This window comes from Bos mutus, chromosome 8, assembly GCF_027580195.1.
Source record: "Bos mutus isolate GX-2022 chromosome 8, NWIPB_WYAK_1.1, whole genome shotgun sequence".
Classification (NCBI taxonomy): Eukaryota; Metazoa; Chordata; class Mammalia; order Artiodactyla; family Bovidae; genus Bos; species Bos mutus.
In genome coordinates this window covers 52,525,072-52,547,975 of record NC_091624.1, presented here as the reverse complement: position 1 = coordinate 52,547,975, position 22,904 = coordinate 52,525,072, and the positions used below count along the sequence as shown (strand labels likewise).

At 42.9% G+C, this 22,904-nt stretch overlaps 1 protein-coding gene across 7 annotated transcripts in view; it reads left to right on the top strand.

Annotated features, from left to right (window-relative positions):
• Nucleotides 1–22,904, top strand: part of RUSC2 (RUN and SH3 domain containing 2) — a 61,810-nt gene that overhangs the window by 17,874 nt on the left and 21,032 nt on the right. The window contains exon 2 of one of the 7 annotated variants that reach the window (XM_070375670.1): nucleotides 8,210–8,359. The exons of 3 other annotated variants lie outside the window; for them this stretch is intronic. The gene's annotated coding sequence lies outside the window, so the exon portion shown is untranslated. Of the gene's footprint in view, nucleotides 1–8,209; nucleotides 8,360–9,479; nucleotides 9,792–22,213; nucleotides 22,694–22,904 lie in introns of those variants that run through there. 3 more of the 7 variants (XM_070375669.1, XM_070375668.1, XM_070375673.1) reach the window with 3 other exon arrangements.

Here is a 22,904-nt window from a genome sequence, read left to right as displayed (position 1 = left end):
TATTATTAGCCCCATGTACAGGTGAAGAAAGTGAGGGGAGTCAAATAATTTGCCTTTAAACTTTTTCATGATGGCCATTCTGACGTGCACTCATCTTCTCCTGCAAGAACACCAAAATCACAACTAGCTGCCGAACAGCCATCAACAGGAGAATGTTGGATCCCACCAGAATTAGTCCTTAGAGGCAGAGTTATATACCAGCTGTTTCTTAGCTCCCTTCCAAGTGGCACAGTGGTAAAGAATCTGCCTGCCAATTCAGGAGACACAAGATACATGGGTTCGATCCCTGGGTTGGGAAGATCCCCTGGAGGAGTAAATGGCAACCTCTCCAATATTCTTGCCTGGAAAATTCCATGGACAGAAGAGCCTGGCAGGCTACAGTCCATGGGGTCACAAAGAGTCGGACGTGACTAAGCATGTGCACAAGGTCAAGGTCTCTGTTGACCAGAAAGAAAAGTGCTTGGCCTAAAGCTGGAGAGAGCAAATCAGAGTTCAGTTTCTTCATTATAAATGAACAGCAGTTTCTTAGTTGAAGTGAGTTGTTATGCCTTAAACAAAAGTGTTTGATGTAAATAGGGACTGAACTCCTGCAGAATGAATGGGAATAAAAATGGGGCTCAACTGAGAGCAAGTTATTGATAGATTCTAGTGACTACTTGGGAGAGGGCAATGGCAACCCACTCCAGTGTTCTTGCCTGGAGAATCCCATGGACGGAGGAGCCTGGCTGCCATCTATGGAGTCGCACAGAGTCGGACACGACTGAAGTGACTTAGCAGCCGCAGTAGATGACACCACCCTTATGGGAGAAAGTGAAGAACTAAACAGCAGCAGCAGTGACTACTTGAAGGGCCAGAGTTTTCAACCAAAACACATAACTTTGGTTGCCAATTCAGTATAAACTGGTCCCTGATTTAATAAATATGCTAACCTCCTTCCATGGACAGAGATGGCTTTTATGGATTAACTGTGTATCCTTTGAATATAGCACATTCCAAAGGCCTACTTCATAGTTTGTGTGGTCATAATTATTTAGTTGTTTGTTTAGTCTCCCCAGGCGAACTTATAAGCACTATATGAAGGCCAGCCCCGGATCTGCTTTGTTCACATAGTCTGGTGCCTTGAAATTCATAGATGCTCGGTTCATGTTTATTGGCTTATTCATCTTGTTCTTGGGCAAGACTGGCATCTGAGGTTCTCAGGGCCACAAACAAATTCTATACATCTGCCCAAAGCAGGGGAGGAAGGCCTCCCAGAGCCTTGTTGTGCTTCTGGGGTGAGCTATTAGACTCCCTAGGTTCTGCCTCGTTTGGGTGGAGCCTCAAAGACTTGATGCCACTGGTCTTAGCAGTGGGGCTCTGGTTTTAGTAGTGGGGCTCATCTTTGTTCTGAGATGTTAACTGTAAACAAATTGTGCTATTTCCTGTCCCCTGGGGAACTCAAAGGGGCCACAATTGAGGGGCAGTGACAACACAAGAGTTACAGTGTTCTCTGCTGGAACCTCCCTATTGCTAGCCAGAGATGGCTCCAATATAGGCTAGCCAATCAGGAAATTCCAAACTCTTTTCCTGAACTCTAAACAGCTAGAGGAATCTCTCCAGCTGGAGTTGGAAAAGCTCCCAGTGAGGAGAGCCGAGTCTTACGTAACTTTTATGGACTGACCATTTTTAGGAAAAAACAAACAGTTTCTCAGCTAGTGCTGGACTTTTTGAGGCACATCCTGCATTCTTTCCTGGAGGCTCAGCCTCTCACAAAACAGAGTTGAAGACTGGTGAGGTTCAACGGGGACGGATGACACGAGACAGAGATAGTACATCTCTTGGACATTCTGGCTGGAATGTGCAATTTTGGTTCTCATGGTGCAGCTCCCACTAGCAGTGAAGGGAGTGCGGTGTTGGGGTGCAGGGAGAGGAGCCATACCTGGGGATACTCTCCCTGCACATTCCAGAGGCCAGCCACTACCAGCTCTGTCCACTCAGCACCCCACATCCCACTAGGGAGGAGTAGAACTTAGTGTGTATAAATACATCCAAAATTGTAATGAACCAAATTCTGCTCTGGAAAAAGAAATTTTCCCAATTTACTTTGGTAAAGATTCAGTTCCTCCTTAGTTCAGTTCAGTGAACATTATAAACCATGTGCCAGACTCTGCTGCTGCTGCTAAGTCGCTTCAGTCGTGTCCAACTCTGTGCGATCCCAGAGAGGGCAGCCCACCAGGCTCCCCTGTCCCTGGGATTCTCCAGGCAAGAACACTGGAGTGGGTTGCCATTTCCTTCTAGGCTAGGTTAAATGACTGCAAAGATGAGTAAGACCATTTCTGTCCTTAACATGCAATCAAGGGAAGAGAGAAAATGTATATAAACAGTTATAATATACTTCCTTGCCATATAGTCCTGTGTTTTTTATGTATTTCTTTTATTCTTAACTCTCTTATAAAGGTAACCATCAGTTTTATGTCTACTTGTGAACTTAGGGGGCTGCTTTATTGACTGTGCCAAAGCCTTTGACTGTGTGGATCACAATAAACTGTGGAAAATTCTTTAAGAGATGGGAATACCAGACCACCTGACCTGCCTCTTGAGAAACCTATATGCAGGTCAGGAAGCAACAGTTAGAACTGGACATGGAACAACAGACTGGTTCCAAGTAGGAAAAGGAGTACGTCAAGGCTGTATATTGTCACCCTGCTTATTCAACTTATATGCAGAGTACATCATGAGAAACGCTGGGCTGGAAGAAACACAAGCTGGAATCAAGATTGCCGGGAGAAATATCAATAACCTCAGATATGCAGATGACACCATCCTTATGGCAGAAAGTGAAGAGGAACTAAAAAGCCTCTTGATGAAAGTGAAAGAGGAGAGTGAAAAAGTTGGCTTAAAGCTCAACTTTCAGAAAAATAAGATCATGGCATCCGGTCCCATCACTTCATGGGAAATAGATGGGGAAACAGTGGAAACAGTGTCAGACTTTATTTTTTTGGGCTCCAAAATCACTTCAGATGGTGATTGCAGCCGTGAAATTAAAAGACGCTTACTCCTCGGAAGGAAAGTTATGACCAACCTTGAGAGTATATTTGAAAAGCAGAGACATTACTTTGCCAACAAAGGTTCGTCTAGTCAAGGCTATGGTTTTTCCGGTGGTTATGTATGGATGTGAGAGTTGGACTATGAAGAAAGCTGAGCACTGAAGAATTAATGCTTTTGAACTGTGGTGTTGGAGAAGACTCTTGAGAGTCCCTTGGACTTCGAGGAGATCCAACCAGTCCATCCTAAAGGAGATCAGTCCTAGGTGTTCATTGGAAGGACTGATGCTGAAGCTGAAACTCCAGTACTTTGGCCACCTCATGCGAAGAGTTGACTCATTGGAAAAGACTCTGATGCTGGGAGGGATTGGGGGCAGGAGGAGAAGGGGACGACAGAGGATGAGATGGCTGGATGGCATCACCAACTCAATGGACATGAGTTTGAGTGAACTCTGGGAGTTGGTGATGGACAGGGAGGCCTGGTGTGCTGTGATGCATGGGGTCACAAAGAGTTGGACACGACTGAGTGACTGAACTGAACTGAACTGAATTTATGATAAACAAAAATACAAGAAAATCTCCCTTTTTCAGGTGTGACCAGTTATATTTCTAAATTATACGTGAAATAGGCAGGCACAACTTTAAAGAATATTCTTATATTAATTGTTCTTATTTCCATAATTTTCTCAAGCTGAGATGAGGCATTTTAGAATTTTGAATGTAACTTGAATCTTTCAAAATAACAAATAGCTTTCTCACTGAATTAGGATTTGCCTTAGACAAGGATTTGCCTGTAACCTTTTGCTTTTTCTCTCAAATGAAGTATTAGGCAGACATCTAGCACAGCAGTAGCTTGGTAGACTATTATTGTTGTTGTTTAGTCACTAAGTTATGTCTGACCTTTTGCCACCCCATGAACTGTAGCATGCCAGGCTTCCCTGTCCTTCACTATCTCCTGGAGTTTGCTCAAACTCATGTCCATAGAGTCAGTGGTGCCATCCAACCATCTCATCTTCTGTCGCCCCCTTCTCCTCCTGCCCTCAATCTTTCCCAACATCAGGGTCCTTTCCAGTGAGTCAGCTCTTCACATCAGGTGAGATAATAAATATCACATAGATAGGAAATAATGGCTACTGTCGTTGTAAGTATTATTCTTTAGCTACAGGTCATCCCCTTCTAGTCTATGTTGTGTGGTAAGGTAGTGAAAGGGCAAGTCGCTCAGTCGTGTCCAACTCTTTGCGACCCCATGGACTATACAGTCTGTGGAATTCTCTAGGCCAGAATACTGGAGTGGGTAGCCTGTCCCTTCTCCAGGGGATCTTCTCAACCCAGGGACCAAACCCCAGTTTTCCACATTGCAGGCGGATTCTTTACCAGCTGAGCCACAAAGGAAACCCAAGAATACTGAGTGGGTAGCCTATCCCTTCTCCAGCATAACTCTGGTAATTCCTGACTCTGCACATTGTCCTTATGTTGCTTTTATAGTAGTTTAAGCCCTGTTTACAAAGCTATTTTAACTATTAGTAAAGGAGCCTAGATTTACAGCTCTATGTCTTTACTTAAAATAAGCTCACTTCTCTCCTCATGCCTTTCACCCATATTTACTATATCCAAACTCATCTGACTGTTGATAGTTCCTTTGCTATCTACAACCATACCACATATAGAAAAGGGAGGGATAGGTAAGAGAGAAGGACTTGAGACCCAGGTCAGTTCAAGTGTGGGTTTGGAACCTGGGGAGCAGGAGAAGAAGAAAAGAAAAAGGCCTGGTAGAGGCATGGGATGGTATTATTAAATAGAAATAGAAAGATAAAGGCTGTTTATGGCTCAGTCTGCACTCCAGAATGATAATGCAATAAGCTAAATTCCACAGATGTTTTTGAAGCACTTTATATGAAGGGAATTAGCCAGTCTGTCAGCTCCAATACAAATAAACTCAGAATTCTTCCTTCACATTCCTCAGTGGCTCCTTAGAGGGGAGCTGCCTCTGAAATATATGCAACAACCATGTGGGAAGAGGAAAGAGGATCCCTAGGCAGGCCCAGCAGAGTCAGAATTTTGAGAAACAGACTTTGAATAGAGAGGCCTTTAAAGTCCAGAATAGAAATCAGCAAATTATGGTCCATGCCAGAATAACTTTATAAGGTTTTACATTTACACTGAGAATGGTTTTTACATTTTTAAAGAATTGTTTTTTAAAAAAAGGAAGAAGGGAGTATATAGCAGAACTTTATGGCCACAAAGCCTAAGTAGTAACTGTCTGGCCCTTTACAGACAGCGTTTGCTGAAAGGAGGGTTTTCTGAAAGCTCACCAGAAGCTGGAGGATGCAGGAAAATCTATTTTGAACCCTAGGGTAGGCACTTGCAGAAAAAAAAGGTACCAGCATCAATGACGAATAAATTTCTATTTCTACTTTCCAAAAGTGCTGGGGACCTAGCAAACTAATGATTGCTGGGCCAGAAAGAGTGAAGCCTTGTACTGGGTTTAGAATACACTATTGCCTTTGTTCTAACAGAGCAGCGGAATATATCCTTTCATTGACACTGCTTTATCAGGCCTTTAGATGGAGCAAGTGGGTGAGTAGAGGCATTTCTTTCTGTTTGCAATTTTCTACTTTCTCTATTACACATTAGTGGAAATTAATAGCTTGTATCTAGGGAAGCAGATTCCTGACTGTTTCAACTGTTCCTCAAGCCAGTGGTAGGGATTATATGCCTGAAAGAAAAGAACTCTACCTCCAAGTACAGGCCAGGTTCACTTCCCAACATGGCCACTGTGACCCAGAAGAATAAAAATATGCAAGACCAGGCCTCTCTACTATATGCATGAGTGACAGTCACAGTTTTAAAATACTTTGGTCCAAAGAATTTATAGCATTTAAATTTCTTGCTACTTATTTTTTATTGAAGTATAATTGGTTTACAATGTTCTAATTTCTGCTCTCCAACAAAGTGATGCAGTTTATATACATATGTGTGTACATACAGTATGCTCTGCTGTGCTGTGCTTAGTCACTCAGTCGTGTTCGACTCTTTGCAACCCCATGGGCCTGCCAGGCTCCTCTGTCCATGGGGATTCTCCAGGCAAAAATACTGGAGTGGGTTGTCATGCCCTCCTCCAGGGAATCTCCCCAACCCTGGGATCGAACTCAGGTCTCCCGCACTGGAGGTGGATTCTTTACTATCTGAACCACCAGGGAAGCCCAAGAATACTGAAATGGGTAGCCTATCCCTTCTCCAGGGGATCTTCCTGACTCAGGAATCGAAGCAGAGTCTCCTGCATTACAGGCAGATTCTTTACCAGCTGAGCTACCAGGGAAGCCCATATATATGTATATTCTTTTTTAAATATTCTTTTCCATTATGGGTTATCATAGGATATCAAGTATAGTTCTTTGTGCTATACAGGAGGACCTTGTTGTTTATCCATTCTATATATAAAAGCTTACACCTACTAACCCGAACTTCTACTCCATTCCTCCTCCCCCCTCATCCCCTTGGCAACCACAAATCTGTTCTCTACACGTGTGATTCTGTTTCTGTTTCATAGGTAGGTTCGTGTGTCTCATATTTCAGATTCCCCATATAAGTGATATTATATGATATTTGCCTTTCTCTTTCTGACTTACTTTTCTTATATGATAATCTCAAGTTGTATTCTTACTACTTATTATTTGATTGTTCAAATATTTTCTTGCCATCTCACCAGAAGGTGGATATAATTAGCCCCTTCTCCAAATGGTAAACCTAGAACTTGGAGAGGACAGGTACCCTGCCCCAAGATGACCCAGCAAGTCAGAGAAAAAGCCAAGAATGAAAGCAGTGTTCCTATCCGGGCATCCTGCCACTATCCTAGGCATGAGTAGCTTCCAGATGGAGCTGAGATCAAACCGCATATCTTGAGTCATCAAATCTGGTTGATTCTGAGGCTGCATTGTTGTTCTGATGACCAGGTAGATAAGCCTTGAATGGCAGGAGAAAAAATGTACTGAATGGGTGGTTCCCCAGCCTACCTTCCTAACTCCTCAAGACGTTGCTATGTGGTGTCTCTGACAATGGCTATGAGTCAGCCTGACGCAGGAAGATGATGGAGTCACTGTTATTGTGTGCTTGGCTGCTGCTTTCTTTGCACTTCAGCATTCCTACCTGGTGTGGTACATTTTTGTCATTCCACAGCAGTCTGCTGTGCACATGACCCCTCAGTAGCCCAGACCCATCTATTTACATCAGCTGTCCAGCTGCCAGCCTCCTCACCTCCCTGTCTGCCAGAGGGGACTAGACGAAATCTGTGTTAGGACTGCCTTTCGGGGATGTGACTGGGATATCCACAGAGTTCTAGATTCTGTGTTCAAAGTGTAAGGTCCCTGGAACTCCACCTCTATGCCTTGGGGGAGAAGGAAGATTTCACAAAAGATTTTTCTAGGCACTGACTCCTGGCCAGATGAGAGCTGGTTTCTTGGTATTTCTATCCTATCGTGTCATTTCTAGGAAAGAAGCTCTAGCCAAATGATTTTTCAAGGGATTTGATATACCTTCTGAAAATACCATGCAAATCAAATAACGACCAGCCTAACCATTCTTTCTTTGAAATATCCTATAAAACCTTCCCAGGTAGGTTTTTTTTTTTTGCACAAGGTCAGCACTCACAGCACTAATCTGGGACTTGTGACTGATGAGGTGGAGCTTCTGCTTAGTTAAGTAACAGTCTTTCCTTAATTTTATTCAGATCATTTCAGTGCAACCAGTGTGTACGTGTGTGTGTGTGCTCACGCACGTGCACGCATGCACACATATACCCACCCTTCCAAAACAATGTAAATAACACATCAGGTCCCTTGTCCAGGGCCTTCCTGACTCAGGAGAATGCTGTGAACAACAGCTCTCAATTGAGGTCCACCTGGTCCCAGAGATTTGGGACCAGACAGCTGGACCTATGACAGCTCTGTTTGTTCCTTTTCCCCTTCCCTGTCCTTGTTATTACTAAACTGTTTTCAACAAGGCTCATTTCCTCCAGAATGCAACTCAGCATCCTGGAGAAGACTGAGGCCACTCTTGTAGCAGGAAGCTGCCCTAGATTTGGGCAGTAACCAGTAGAACTTGATACTGACGCCAGAGTGTAAAAATAAACACCTCCTACAGTGCTGTCTTAATCCATTGGCATCAGAGTTGCTATTATTAACCCATAGGCCTCACAGGCAGCTGTGATGGGCAGACAACAGCCTGGCCAGACCTATCCTGCCAACTTGGAATCAGACTGTTTCTTTCCTACATCTACTGGAATCTGATCTGGGGCCCCTGGAGAAGCACCATCAGTCTGGGAGCATGCCCCACAACAGGTAACACTAGAGATGGATTGGGATCTTTGGTTTGGGAGAGCCTTAGGTTCCTAAGGCCAGCCGGTGAGTCTAGAGTGTAATGGGCACAGGCTTACTGATTCAGTCCTAGTGGAAGGGAGGGGGAAAAAATGACTCTTTTCAGTTCCTTTGGCTCTTTTGAAGAGGTTTTGCCCTGCCAGTTCCCTGGATCTGGAGCCTTTAGGTTTTCTGGGAAATTGGGAAAGGAAAGAGAGAGGTAAGGTCTCCATTGGTCATCTGACAAAGCTCTAATAATAATAGTAACCATGGCTGAGCGCTTACCTTGTGTCAGGTACTTACCTGTAATATCTTATTCAATTCTCCCTCAAGCCCTTGAGGGAAAATATCATGACAGTTTTGCAAATGAGGAAACTGAAGTTTAGTGAAGTTGAGTAACTTCCCGAAGCCCACAGCTGGCAGGAAGAGTGTCCAATTTGAATCCAAACCTGTCAACGCCAAAATCCATGCTCTGAATCATTACAGAACCTAGGCTCCTGAATATTCTGGGCCCAGGCAAGATTCTTGCCACCTGCTTTAAAAGGTTTTAAAGTAAATATCAGTTTGCTCTCACTTTAGTCTTATAACCAAAGCAAATACAGTATTGGGTATGCAGGAATGGTCTTCGCTGCTGCCTGCTAATAAGGCAGTCCCAAGCATCGGGAGCCGGTCTTGGAGACTGTCATTTCAAGTCTACTGGGAAGTAAGTCACATCTGGGAAAAGGCTTTTGACTTGACGGAGGTGTCTCAGGGGCTATGATCCCTCTGCTGAGACTGGGGTGAGACTAGAACACAGTTTCCCGGGAAGCAAGGCTTTGATGGTTTCTAGCAGTCCTGCTGAGGGTGGAGTGTGCTTGAATGAAAATATTTCCTTGAAGGGCAGCTAGGCGTCTCTCTCCTCTTTCTCCTGCCTCCCCCACCCTGGCTCCACAACTGGCTTGTGGTAATTCAATCTAGATTCTTCTCATAGCCTACTTCACTGTGCATATGTGGCCTTTTATTTACAGCTTTCGAGAGTCTGATTGGATAGCAGCTTACCCGCCCCGCACAACTCAGTCCACTGCCTTGGGGGAGGGGAAGCCGAAAACATTCTGGCTTTGCTTCCTAGAGGCTAGAAGCCAAAAGGAGCAGCCAAAGGAAGAGCAAAGGGTCGACCACACTGAACAGTGGAGCAGCATAGGGACCTTTTTGTCCCAGCTAACTTGCTTCTGCAAATATATACTTGAGCGCTATCCTCCAAGTAGAGCAGCCCACGCTGGACCTTTCAACACTCACCCCTGGTTCACTGTCTCTGTCTTGGTGGCCTCCTGCTCCTTGCTGCTCCCCTGCACCTAGCGTTAGGAGGCTCTGTCTCTCTGTCTGTTTATCCACTGCTGCATCCTCCACCCCCTCCATCTGAAGAACTCAACCTGTCAAGGTAGGAATTGACTCTCCTAATTCTCTGTAGTCCTTCCCTCTCTCCCTAACTACATCCTCAAAAGAGGTAGATTTACAGCAAGTTCTCAGTCCTTTGAGACTTCTAACTGTGGCAGTTAGAAGCCAGGCACTTGGAAGTATAGGGGTGTGTGTGTGTGTGTGTGTCTGTGTGTGTCTTTCTCTGTGTGTGTATATCCATGTATTTATGTTGAGAGGGAAGACGTTTATTAGCACACTGCACAGGGACCTTCCCTTGGGCCCAAGGTTTTAATTTAGCTTAGTTTATAATTAGAGTTGAAAGGTACCTTAAGAAGTTATCTGATTTAGCCTCCTGCCTCCAAACAGGTGCTATGAGTTGAACTAAGAAGGGAATCAAATGATTGATCTAATGGAGAAGGACATGCACTTGCTGGCTGGATTACTGGAAGAGAATATTTTTCTAGGTATAATCCCATTTGAGCAGAAGGAGAAACTAGAACAAAGCTGAGTTGATTATCGTGGTATTTCTATGGAATAAAGGAGAGACCCTTTACAGCTCCATGAGGAATAGTGGCTTCTAGATTATTCTTTTCTTGGGTATAATTCTTAGTGCTGCACTCTCCTCACAACTGAGCCTGAGAGGTAAAAGGCTTGGAACTTGTTGGGGGTTTCACCCCAACATATTCTGTCTGTGATTTTTGGTTCCATTAAAGGTGCCTACATATTTCCAGTTCATAAGGGAGGAGATAGACTTTTGGCCACCTGATGCGAAGAGCCAACTCATTGGAGAAGACCCTAATGCTGGGAATGATTGAAGACAAAAGGAAAAGAGGGCTGCAGAGGATGAGATAGTTAGATAGCAACACTGACTCAATGGACATAAACAAATTTCGGGAGATAGTGAAGGACAGGGAAGCCTGGCATCCTGAAGTCCATGAGGTCACAAAGAGTCAGACATGACTTAGCAACTGAACAATAATAAGACCTGGGGGAAAGGAGATAAACCCACACCAGGTAGTCCTAGGAAAGAGCCCATTCTGTTGTACTTCAGAGTCAGGCCTCCTCTAGAGTCTATTTGATTTTAGGGGGGTGGACTTTTAGCTGAACCTTTCTGTAACATATTTGAGAAGCCAAACACAAAGCAAGCTCTATGCTTCGAAAGAAGACTGTACATTAGGGAGGCCTGATAAGGAAGCAGCTGGGTGTGTCTGGGACAGCCTTTCAGGCTAGGCCTCTTCCAGCACACACCCAGCACACTGGCTGGCCTCGCTTGGAGTCCAAAATAACTTAATGCCAGTTCAAAACAGTGGCCTCCTCAGCTCGGAGCACACAACCTGGAGGAAAGACAGACGTGCTCCTGGGCATTGGCTGCTATTCCGTTTGTGGAATCGGACTCCTGATGTCACAGCCTGGTGCTCTCAGGCAGCTAATAGCCTGTTTATCCTCTCCTTGCAACTCAGCCCAGAGACTACAGGCATTATTATTACCACCAATTCTTAAATCTCCAAATTCTTTCAGCATCTCTCACACATTTCAGTGAGAAGTACTTGTCTTAGAGGAAATTCAGTGTCCATCAAGTCTCATGGCCTATAAAGACATAGAACCTTAGTAGGCACGGGGATAATTACACAAACTGATTTTTCTGAATTCACTTAGAAAGTTATTTTCTGTACTGTAAAGTGAGTCTGCTGCTGATACAGTTAATTGACATCATTTTCCAAGCATATATGATTTGAGAGTCATGAAGTAAAAAAGGTGATTTCTCTCAGTTTTTGTTTCACTCCCCATTTCCCCGATCCCGACCAACCATGCTCAGTCTTGCCTTTGCCCAGAGATTTTCAGAATTTTTTCATCTGAACCCTAGGGTCCCCTGGAAGTGCCTTTGGGGGGCCCCTCTGAAGTGGAGAGAAGGAGTTGGAGTATATGGGGCTTTAGGGCCTCCCTGCTTCAACCAGAGTTGTTCTATGTATTGGGGCTGAAAAAGCTTGAAACCACTGCTCTGACCCTTATCTTACATCCTGAAACATCTTTCTTGCTTCCCTAGCCCTCCACAGAGGCATGTTGCCAATGATTTTAACAAAATTATGAGCCCCTCAAGTTGAGCTCTTACCCCTAAACACCCAGTGCAGTGCTTTGTACACAGCAGAAGTGTGTGCAGTGGATATGACTTATTTGATTGATTGATTGACTCTTGAGATGATATTAATTCATGGCCTTGGGATGCTTCTCCCTCAGAGAAAAGAGTATATGGTAAATTGTGGTTTATTTTTATTCAGTATGATTTGGGCACTTCTGACCTTTCCTATTGGAATCACTCATGCAGTCTGAGGCAAAAACATGGCCAAAAGGAATTACCTAACATAGATGGTTTCTGGTGTAGAGGATACCTGACTAGGTCAGCACAGGCAAGTACTTCATGCTAATGTCCAGAGAAAAGTGTCCTGAGGTGAAAGGTAAGCAGAGCAATTGGGAAAGGCTAGGGACAGAAATGTATTCGGATCACATTGTCTTATCTGTTTTTCAGTACTGCCTTCACTGAAAGTTACCTGCCTGATAGTTCCCAAAACTACTCAGTGTCTTGAATATGGGAAATACAGATCTTTTTATTTGCTAAACTATACTTAAAACACTGTCCAAGCTGTTTATCTATAGCCTCCAGTATATATCTACCTATCTTTTGAAGGAGAGAAGGAGGGCTTTATTTTGTTTTAAAACAATTTACATTTTATAAAGTTATATATACATATGTATATATACATATGTGTATATATGTGTATATATATATAGTTTTAAAAAGCCAAATAGTAAAAAAAAAAAAAAAAAGAACATTAGTGGGACAACTGGCAAAATCCTCACAATCTGCAACTTCAGGTAATAATACTGTATTCAGTGTTGATTTCCTTGTTTTGGCAAATCCACCATGACTATATAAGATGGTAACGTTAGGGGATGCTGGTTGAAAAGACATAGGGATACACTCCTAACTATCTTTGTTACTTTTCTAAAAATTATTCCAAAAATAAATAATTTGAGGACTTCCCTGGTGGTCCAATGGTTAAGAATCTACCTTCTAATGGAGGAGATGCAGGTGTGATTCCTGGTCAAGAAAATAAGGTTCCACATGCTGCGGGCCAGCTAAGCCCACATGCCACAGCTAAGACCTGATGCAGCTAAAAAATTTTTAATGATTAAGTTTAAAAAGTTTGTACACAACAATAAAAATCTTCACACAAAAAAAGCCAAATACTGCAAAATCTGAAATAATGACCATCAAAATCAATAATACCCAGCAAGAGATTATGACCCACTGAATGTTTTTTAAAAAGCCAAGAATCTATACAGATACCAAAAAAAAATAAATAGGAAGGAAACAGGAAATCCTTCTCATATTGGAATGCCAGCTAATAAATGTAGGAGGAATAATAAAAAGAAAATCATCATTTTTCAACCATCACAGTAAACAACTATTAATAATTCAGGTAAATCTTCAATGGATGCTGGTATTTTTAAAGAGTAACAACAATGCATTACATTTCTATAAAATATTTATAATTTATAGAGCATTTTCAGATAGTGTTTTGAATAGGCTACCATTCAGATCTACAGCAAGATGTTTATCTCCCCTTAGCTTCCATATCCTTTTTTTCACTTGGCAACTCCCTATAGCATAGCCTGGTCCAGGCATAAGAATGCTCAGCAGCCAATGATTATATTCAGATATGTTTTATTTTCACCTCCCCTGGATCTTTCTAATAATCTCTTACTAACTGCTTATCTGTGAGAATTTATCCTTTATTTAAAGCATTTTACCCATAGCTGATTTGTGTTCTGCCTCAGATGTTCTTAATATTTGAAGTTCTTGCAATTTAAATCTATTACTTATTGTTTTCTGTTATTCATTCATAGTATCTTGTTTCCATGTATATTTGTGATCTTTGATGAAAATTAATTTTTGCATACTCCTTAATTTTGAGAATCCTGTCGACTTAAGTTGGAGATATTTTTCTCCAAAAGTTTGGAGGAACCATCAACCCTGGATCACATGAGCTTGCTTCAAGGATCTCAGCCTAACTTGGGTTTAGCTATCCCTTGCCTTTCTAGTGGTCCAAGACTTGCCATTCTGACCACAGTAGAAACGTTTGTGCAAACCACATAAAATCTGTCGACATACAAGATGTGACCACCAGGCTCTCACTTTGCAATCTTCACTTTAGGATCATGACTATGGAAATAAACAGTAGTGAAGTACTGACTGAAGACATGGCTGCTCAGTCATCTTTCCATCCTTAGTATGAAAATGGAAAGAAATGAGGGGTTAAGAGATATCTTGGCCTTGAAGATTTATTTACTAAGCACTTTGCTAAGGCTTAACTTTTTGGTTTTCATCTTCCTTCCTTCCTTGCCTCTTATCAATCAAATATGCTATTCTCTTACAAACAATAAATGCCAGTGAGGGTGTGGAGAAAAGGGAACCCTCTTACACTGTTGATGGGAATGTATACTGATACAGCCACTATGGAGAACAGTTTGAAAGTTCCTTAAAAAGCTAAAAAATAGAACTACCATATGACCCAACAACCCCACTCCTGGGCATATACCTGGAGAAAACCGTAACTCTGAAAGATACATGCACTGCAGTGTTTATTGCAGCACTGTTTACAATAGCCAGGACCTGGAAACAGCCTAAACATCCATCAACAGAGGAATGGATAGGGGAGATGTGGTACGTTTATGCAATGGAGTATTACTCTGCCATAAAAAGGAATGAAATTGTGCCATTTGCAGAGACATGGATGGACCTAGAGACTGTCATATAGAGGGAAGTTAAGTCAGAAAAACAAATACTGTAGATTAACTAATATATGTGGGATCTAGAAAAATGGTGCGGATAACCTGTTTACAAGGTAGAGATGGAGACACAGATGCAGAGAACAAACATATAGACACTAAGAGGGGGAAGGGGAGGTGGGATGAATTGGGAGATTGGGATCGACATATATACACATGTATAAAATAGATAACTAATGAAAACCTACCGTATAGCACAGGGAACTCTACTTAATGCTCTGTGGTGACCTAACTGGGAAGGAACTCTAAAAGAGAGGGGATACATATATACGTATAACTGATTCACTTTGCTGTACAGCAGAAACTAACACAACATTGTAAAGCAACTATACTCCAATGAAAATTTAAAAATAAATAAATGAATAAAAGAAATGATTTTAAAAGTTAAAAAAAAAAAAGTTATTCTCAGGCTAAGCTAACCTGAAAGCTGACTTGAGTCCAACTAGCCCACTGGGCTTGCCATTCAATAGCTTTACCAAGCAAACATCAGTGGTGCCTTACTGAGTGCCAAGACTCTGGGCTCAGAATTACTTATCAAGATATAAGACAATCCCACTCTTCAAAAGTGAGCTGTCATCAAGAGATAAATAACAAAATAAAATGGCCAAGACTTGGTACTAAATGAGTTGTGTAGACAGTTGATATTGAAAAAGTTCAGAATAAAGACTTTCATGATAAAGAAAAGCTTCCAGACATGGTAGAATTTGAGCTAGATCCTTTAAAAAGAAACAAAGGCAAGGAAAATAGAGCATTCCAGATGTCTTCCCAGTGGACTGAGCCAAAATTCAGGATAAATTTGTCATCTGATAGAACATGGTTGAATAAGTGGGAAGGAACTTTGAATGCCGCATTAAGGGATTTGGATTATCCTGCAGGCAGTGGGGAGCCACTAACAACTTTTTAGTAGTAAGGTGAGGATACCAATATTGAGGCAGTACTTTGGGGAAATTATTCTTCTGTCAGTATATAGGATAGCTGGGAGGAGACAGCCAGAATGAAAGCAAGAAAACTGATTAGAAGACTGTATGATAATTCAGAGGAGGGGTGCCTGCAGGTCTGAACTCGGATGATAGAAGTAGTGACGGGAACTCGAAAGGCAGTGTGACAAGTAGTTAAGAACACGGACTTTGGAGTCAGATGGTTCTGTGTCTGGCCAGGTCAAACATTACTGACCGAGTTCCCTTTTGTTGTTGTTGTTCAGTTGCTGAGTCGTGCCCATGGACTACAGCACACCAGGCTTCCCTGTCCTTCAGCATCTCCGAGAGTTTGCTCAAACTGACCAGGTTACCTTAGGAAGGTCATTTAATATTCCTGAGCCTCAGACTTCTCATCCATAAAATGGAGATAATAATACTTATCTTAGAGAGCTGTTATATGTATAAAATGAGACAATGTAAGTGCTTAGCATGTGGGCTTCCCAGGTGGCTCAGTGGTAAAGAATCTGCTTGCCAAGTAGGAGATGCAGGTTCAACCCCTAGGTGAGGAAGATCCCCTGGAGAAGGAAATGGTATTCCACCCCAGTATTCTCACCTGGGAAATCCCATGGACGGAGGAGCCTGGCAGGCTACAGTCTTGTTCAGTCGTTTAGTCGTGTTTGACTCTCAGACCCCATGGACTGCAGCATGCTTCCCTGTCCTTCACTATCTCCCAGAGTTTGCTCAAACTCATGTCCATTGAGTCAGTGATGCCATCCAACCATCTCATCCTCTGTCGCCCCCTTCTCCTCCTACCTTCAGTCTTTCCCAGCATCAGGGTCTTTTCCAAGGAGTCAGTCCTTCACAGCAGGTGTCCAAAGTATTGCAGTTTCAGCTTCAGCATCAGTCCTTCCAATAAACATTCAGGACTGATTTCCTTTAGGATGGACTGGTTGGATCTCCTTGCAGTCCAAGGGACTCTCAAGAGTCTTCTCCAACGCCACAGTTCAAAAGCATCAATTCTTCGGCCCTCAGCTTTCTTTATAGTCCAACTCTCACATCCATACATGACTACTGGAAAAACCATACCTTTGACTAGACGGACCTTTGTCGGCAAAGTAATGTCTCTGCTTCTTAATATGCTATGTTGGTCATAGCTTTTCTTCCAAGGAGCAAGCATCTTTTAATTTCATGGCTGCAGTCACCATCTGCAGTGATTTTGGAGCCCCAAAAAATAAAATCTGTCACTGTTTCCATTGTTTCCCCATCTATTTGCTATGAAGTGATGGGACCGGATGCCATGATCTTAGTTTTCTGAATGTTGAGTTTTAAGTCAGCTTTTTCACTCTCTTTCACTTTAACCAAGAGGCTCTTTAGCTCTTCTTTGCTTTCTGCCATAAGGGTGGTATCATCTGCATATCTGAGGTTATAGATATTTCTCCTGGCAATCTTGATTCCAGCTTATGCTTCATCCAGTCCAGCATTTCTCATGATGTACTCTGCATATAAGTTAAATAAGCAGGGTGACAATATACAGCCTTGATGTATTCCTGTCCCAATTTGGAACCAGTCTGTTGTTCCATGTCCAGTTCTAATTGTTGCTTCTTGTCCTGCATACAGATTTCTCAGGAGGCAGGTCAGGTGGTCTGGTATTCCCATCTCTTGAAGAATTTTCCACAGTTTGTTGTGATCTACACAGTCAAAAACTTTGGCACAATCAATAAAGCAGAAGCATGTGTTTTTCTGGTCTTCTCTTGCTTATTTGATGATCCAGCGGATGTTGGCAATTTGATCTCTGGTTCCTCTTCCTTTTCTAAATCCAGCTTGAATATCTGGAAGTTCACAGTTCACATACTGTTGAAGCCTGGCTTGGAGAATTTTGAGCATTACTTTGCTAGCGTGTGAGATGCGTTCCATTGTGTGATAGTTTGAACATTCTTTGACATTGCCTTTCTTTGGGACTAGAATGAAAACCGACCTTTTCCAGTCCTGTGGCCACTGCTGAGTTTTCCAAATTTGCTGGCATATTGAGTGCAGAACTTATAGCATCATCTTTTAAGATTTGAAATAGCTCAATTTTGTATAATGGTAATTTAAAGAAAGCTAATTTGAAATAGAAAAATTAAAAAAAATTTTTTTTGATTGGTTGATTGGTTTTTGTTTGGGGAGGGGCACACCACGCTAAGTGGAAGATCTAAGTTCCCCAACCAAAAATCTAACCCACACCCCTTGCCGTGGAAGCTCACAGTCTTAACCATTAGATCACTAGGGGAAGTCCCTCCATTTGGGGGAGTAAGAAGTACCTAATGGGGTATTGGAGATTTGATTCTGGAAGTTCAGGAAGAATGAAGATTTGGAAATCAATAGAATACTGGGAAGGGCTAAACACTTCTCAGGTTGAAAAGATTTCAGGTCTGAGCCCTGCTGTGAATCTATATTTAAATATAGGTCAGGTATTGTGATATTAAACAATGAAGAAAGAATGATCTAAGAAGAAAAACTAGGAAGCCAAAGGAAAAAGACGGTTTCAATAGGAGAGGGTGGATAAGTGTCAGGCAATTTAAATATTATGAGCTTAAAAGTTAGAACTGCTTTTAGAAAGCTCAAGTATTAATAAAAAGAAGACAGACTTCTGATTGTTTAAGAAATAATTAAGGAGAAAGAATTAACATAGTCCATCCTTCTAAGAATTTTGGTATTGAAAAAAAACAGACGGAAGAGGGTTTTGTCTGAGATCCTTGGGTTGACATGGCAGTGATGCCCTCTGTTTTCTAGTGCACCTGAGTTCCTGCCACCTCTGTGCCCACCCAGTTACTGAGCCTGTAAAGACTTCTGCCTCTGTGGTGTTAACAGCATTGTTCACTGCTGCAGCTTCTGTTTTTAACAGCTTTATTGAGACATAACGGATATCTGTTTCATCATTTACAGTATACTATTCAGTTGCTTCCCTGGTGGCTCGGATGGTAAAGAATCTGCCTGGGTCCAGTCCCTGGATTGGGAAGATCCCCTGGAGGAGGGCATGGCAACACACCAGCATAATCTGATTTTAGAACATTTGCATCATCCCCCCAAAAAATCGCGTACTTGATAACAATCACTCGCCATTTTCCCTTTCCCCAAGTCCCTGGAAGCCACTCCAGTAATCTACTTTTCATCTCCATAGATTTGCCTAGTCTGGGCGTTTCATATGAAAAGGGCTTCCCTGGTGAAATGAAGTCAAACAATACATGGCCTTTAGTGTTTGGCATCTTCTACTTAGCATGTTTTCAAGGTTCATCCACATTGTAGCATGTTTCACTATATTACTTTTTATTACCAAATAATATTACATTTTATGAATACACCACATTTAATTTAATCTATTCATCTGTTAATGGATATTGGGTTGTTCCTACTTTTTGGCTATTATAAATAATGCTGCTATGAACATTCATATATAAGCTTTTGTGTGAAGATAGATACGTTTTCATTCCTTTAGGGTATATATCTAGGAGTGGACTTTCTGGGTCATATGGTAATTCTGTGTTTAATGTTTTGAGGAACTGCCACACTGGTTTTAAAGTGATTGAACTATCTATTGTACAGTCCTCCCAGCAGCATATGAGGGTTCTAATTTCTCCACATCATCAACATTTATTATTGTCTGTCTTTTTTATTTATCCTTTCTAATAGGGAAAAGTGGTATCTCATTTTACTTTTGATTTGCACTTCCCTAATAACTGATGATATTCGGTATCTTTTCTTGTGCTTATTGAGTATTTGTCTCCTTTAGAGAAATGTCTGCTCAGATCCTTTGCCCATTTTTAAATTGGGTTATATATCTTTTGTTGAGTTATAGAAGTACTTTATGTATTCTGGATAGAAGTCCCTTATCAGATATATGATTTGCAAATGTTTTCTTCCATTCTTTGAGTTGTCTCCTCCCCTTTTTTTTCTTTTCACTATCTTGATTGTGTTCTTTAAAGCACAAAAATTTTAAACTTTCATGAAGTCCAACTTATCTGTTTTTTCCTTTGTCACTTTTACTTGTGGTATCATGTCTAAGAATGCATTATGTAACTCAAGATTATGAAGGGTTATTCCTTTTTTGCTAAGCTTTCTTTTAATATACCTCCCCCCCTCCACTTATGAACAGCAAGCGTCTTCTCTGTCAGCCTTTTGAGTCAGATCTGCCCACCACTTACTTTCCTTTACACTCTCACTCTTTTTGGACTACTCTAATTCAACAAGACTTTGACTCACCACCTTCTACAATCTAAACACTGCTAGTATTTTGGGAAACACAAAATAAAAAATGATACTATCTTAAGCTCTGGATATTGGGAATACAAAGATGAGTATAACTTGGACTTTGCTATCTAAAAGAGCCATTAAAGCGGATATGCAAAAAAAAGAGCATAATCATGTCAAGTAACAAGTGATTTACTTAATCAAAACCTCTCATGAACTGATATTAGTTTCCAATGAAGTTTGCATCAGTATACAATGAAATGAGGAAAATAATGACTATGTTTTTTTAATGAAATGATGAAAATAATTGATATAAGGGTTTTTTTGTTGTTATTGTTTTAATGATCTTACTTGGCAGTATAAGAAATTGGCAGCCCGTATTGACCCCCTGGCTTCTGTGGGATTTTTTTCTTGTCTGTAAAATCAACAATCTGCAACCACAGTTCAGTAGACAAAGATCATTTCTGGCTTCAAGGTGATCAGTGTAGACTTGATGCAGGAGTTGATCTGGGCCTTGTAGGTTTTGGATAATTCCTTATAGGTTTAGTCAAGTGTAACAGGCGGGACAATCTGAACAAAGACAGCTGAGTATAAAGAGCTTATGAAACAGGTTTGAAGGACTACATGAATGGAGGACGGAAAGTAAGGTTGGATAGAAAGTCAGTAGACAGACAAGATGGAGGGAACTTGAAAGCCAAAGTGAGGAGTTTGAACTTGATTCTCTAGGAATTGGATACCACTAAAAGGGGCAGGAGGAGTGAATGTTGAATCTTATAAGACTTATCTTTATAAGACTTCAGGGTAATAAATCTGGCAGTACTAAGTAGGAAGTAAATTGCAGGTGAGAAGACTAGTTAGGCATTGTGGTTCATAATGTGATGGCGTTTATAGTTTGTTTCTAGTCAGAAAAAAAATTGATCTTCTCATCAAAGCCTTATAGATCTTTGGCAGTAATTGATGGAAAGTAGGTGATGGTGTAGTCTGTGATGTGGTGAAGTAAGTTAAGCACTGAAAGTAAGTTAAGCTACCTGCTGTAGGCAACTGGAAACATTTCCAGAGTAAGTAGCTTTCCAGTGCACAGCTTAGCCTCACAGAAATTTAAGGGACAAAGACCCTGGGTCCAGAGCTCTAACTGCAGCTCTAAGCACTGGTGGAGATTGACTTTGCCCCTGTCTACAGCTGCTTATCCAGCCTCCTTTGAGGTCTGTTCCAGCTGGGGAAGAGGGAAGCAAAGTGATACCTTCCAACATCCCAGAGGGGACCACTCATGTCTAGTTTTATGAACAGCAGCCTCCCTCTCTCCTTTTTTCTGCTTTGTAGGATCATGGGGCCATGGTCCCTCAAACAGGTCAAGGTTGGAGATAGGTTTGGGGGATCTTTAGCCACTTCTCTCTAACTCAGCTCATCTCAGCATACCATCAGTGGGCACTTGAGTCTCATAGGGAATAGAAGCAACAATAAAGGGCAAGAAAGGACATCTCTTCTGGATCCTGAGTGGTGGCTGACGTGGTCCTGGCCAGTAGACCTAAGCCTTCTTTTTAGGGCCTAAAAATCCAAGGGCTTGGCTGTGGAGTCCAGATAGTGGTCCATACTGGAAGGAGCCCTGTGACGGCTAGTGCTTGAGGGCCAAGCCCAGCTTGAGACCATCCCTGTTTGGGGATGCCCGTGGGCGGCCCTGGCACGAACTGGCCAGAGACACACTGCTGCTCACAGGGCGCCTGGCTCCGGCTGTTGCTTCTCTACTGTTTCCTGATTCCCACAGAACTGGCCCAGAAGCTGACAAGGGTGGAGTAGGGAAGCGGTGGAGGGCTCTGTAGGGCTTCAGAAGGAACTGAGGTCTCTCTGTGGCCTGAGGGAAACCACTCCTTTCCCTTAGCCTTCCTTTCTCCAGGAAAATAGACTTCCTGCTCCCTGGCCTGACCAAATGGACACCACCTCCCCACAGGCCCAGCTGGTCCCTGCTCAGCACTAACCAAACACTGATGCAGGTGAGAGGGGGAAGGATTCTGCTCCAGCCACACCAACAGACCTTCTGAAGATCCAGGGAGCTGAACTGGACCCTGTGGTGGGAAGGGGCCTGCAGCCAACTTGCTCCTAAGGCTCACTACCACTCCGTGTATAGCCTACCAATGGCCCAGTCTCTCTTTCTTTTTTTTCTGATTCAGATCCCATTTCTCTGAAGAGGCACACCCTAGATAGCCTGGTGTCAAGTCTAGGAACTCAAGTAACCGGTGTTACTGCTGGTGGAGTGATGACTGGTCCCCACAGCCTCCCTCCCGGCCTGCAGGAACCCCCTCCCCGGCTGGCTGCTCCACCCTGAGGCTAGTCTGGAATCCCAGTGAAAGGAAACGGCTGGAAAACAAGGAGTCATTCAGAGTGGGTGAAAAGAGGAGGGAGAGGTTTTCTGGCTGAGATCTAAAAGGAGGGGCCTGAGGAAGGAAGGAAGCTCCCAGCCTCCTCCCAGACCTTTTCCCTGAGACTCCTAGGAATGAGAGTGGAGCCGGGCCCAGCTCACTAGGCTTCTCTTTGCCGCTGGGAGAGTTCTCGCCTTGCAGCACTGCCTGCCCTCTGTGGCTGACTCCCTTCTCTACCCTCCCCCTTCCCCAGGCTAAAGGGCCCGCAGGGACTGACAGGGAGGGAGGCTGAGCGGCTGCACTGTGGGCATGCCTGTTCCTTTCCCTTCCCCCTTCCCGGAGCAGCAACGTCACCGCAGCACCAGCGGCAGCGGCAAGGATACTGGGCTGGGATTGCGCAGCCTCCCTGCATTAGCAACGATGCCATTGTATTAGCAGAAATCAGATCTTAGGAAATCAGCCCACTTGCCCCTGTGCGGGCCTGTGGAACAGTGCCTCAGCTCCAACTGTCAAGATAGAGCTTGGTCGGAGTGCCGCGGAACAGAAATCTCGGGATTCAGCTAAGGCACCTTACAGAGGTATGGCTCAGCGGAGCTGGGGGGAGGGGCAGGACAGGGACGCTGGAATAACTGATCAGCACATTTGGGCCCCGGCTTCTGAGGATTGGCTTTGTCTTCCCGAGAGGGAGAGAGAGCGAGCGAGCAAGCGAGCAGGAGAGCAAACGTTAGACAAGCTCATCCATGCATACTTTTGGGCTGTGGTGCAGAGATGGGAAGAACAGGCTGGGGC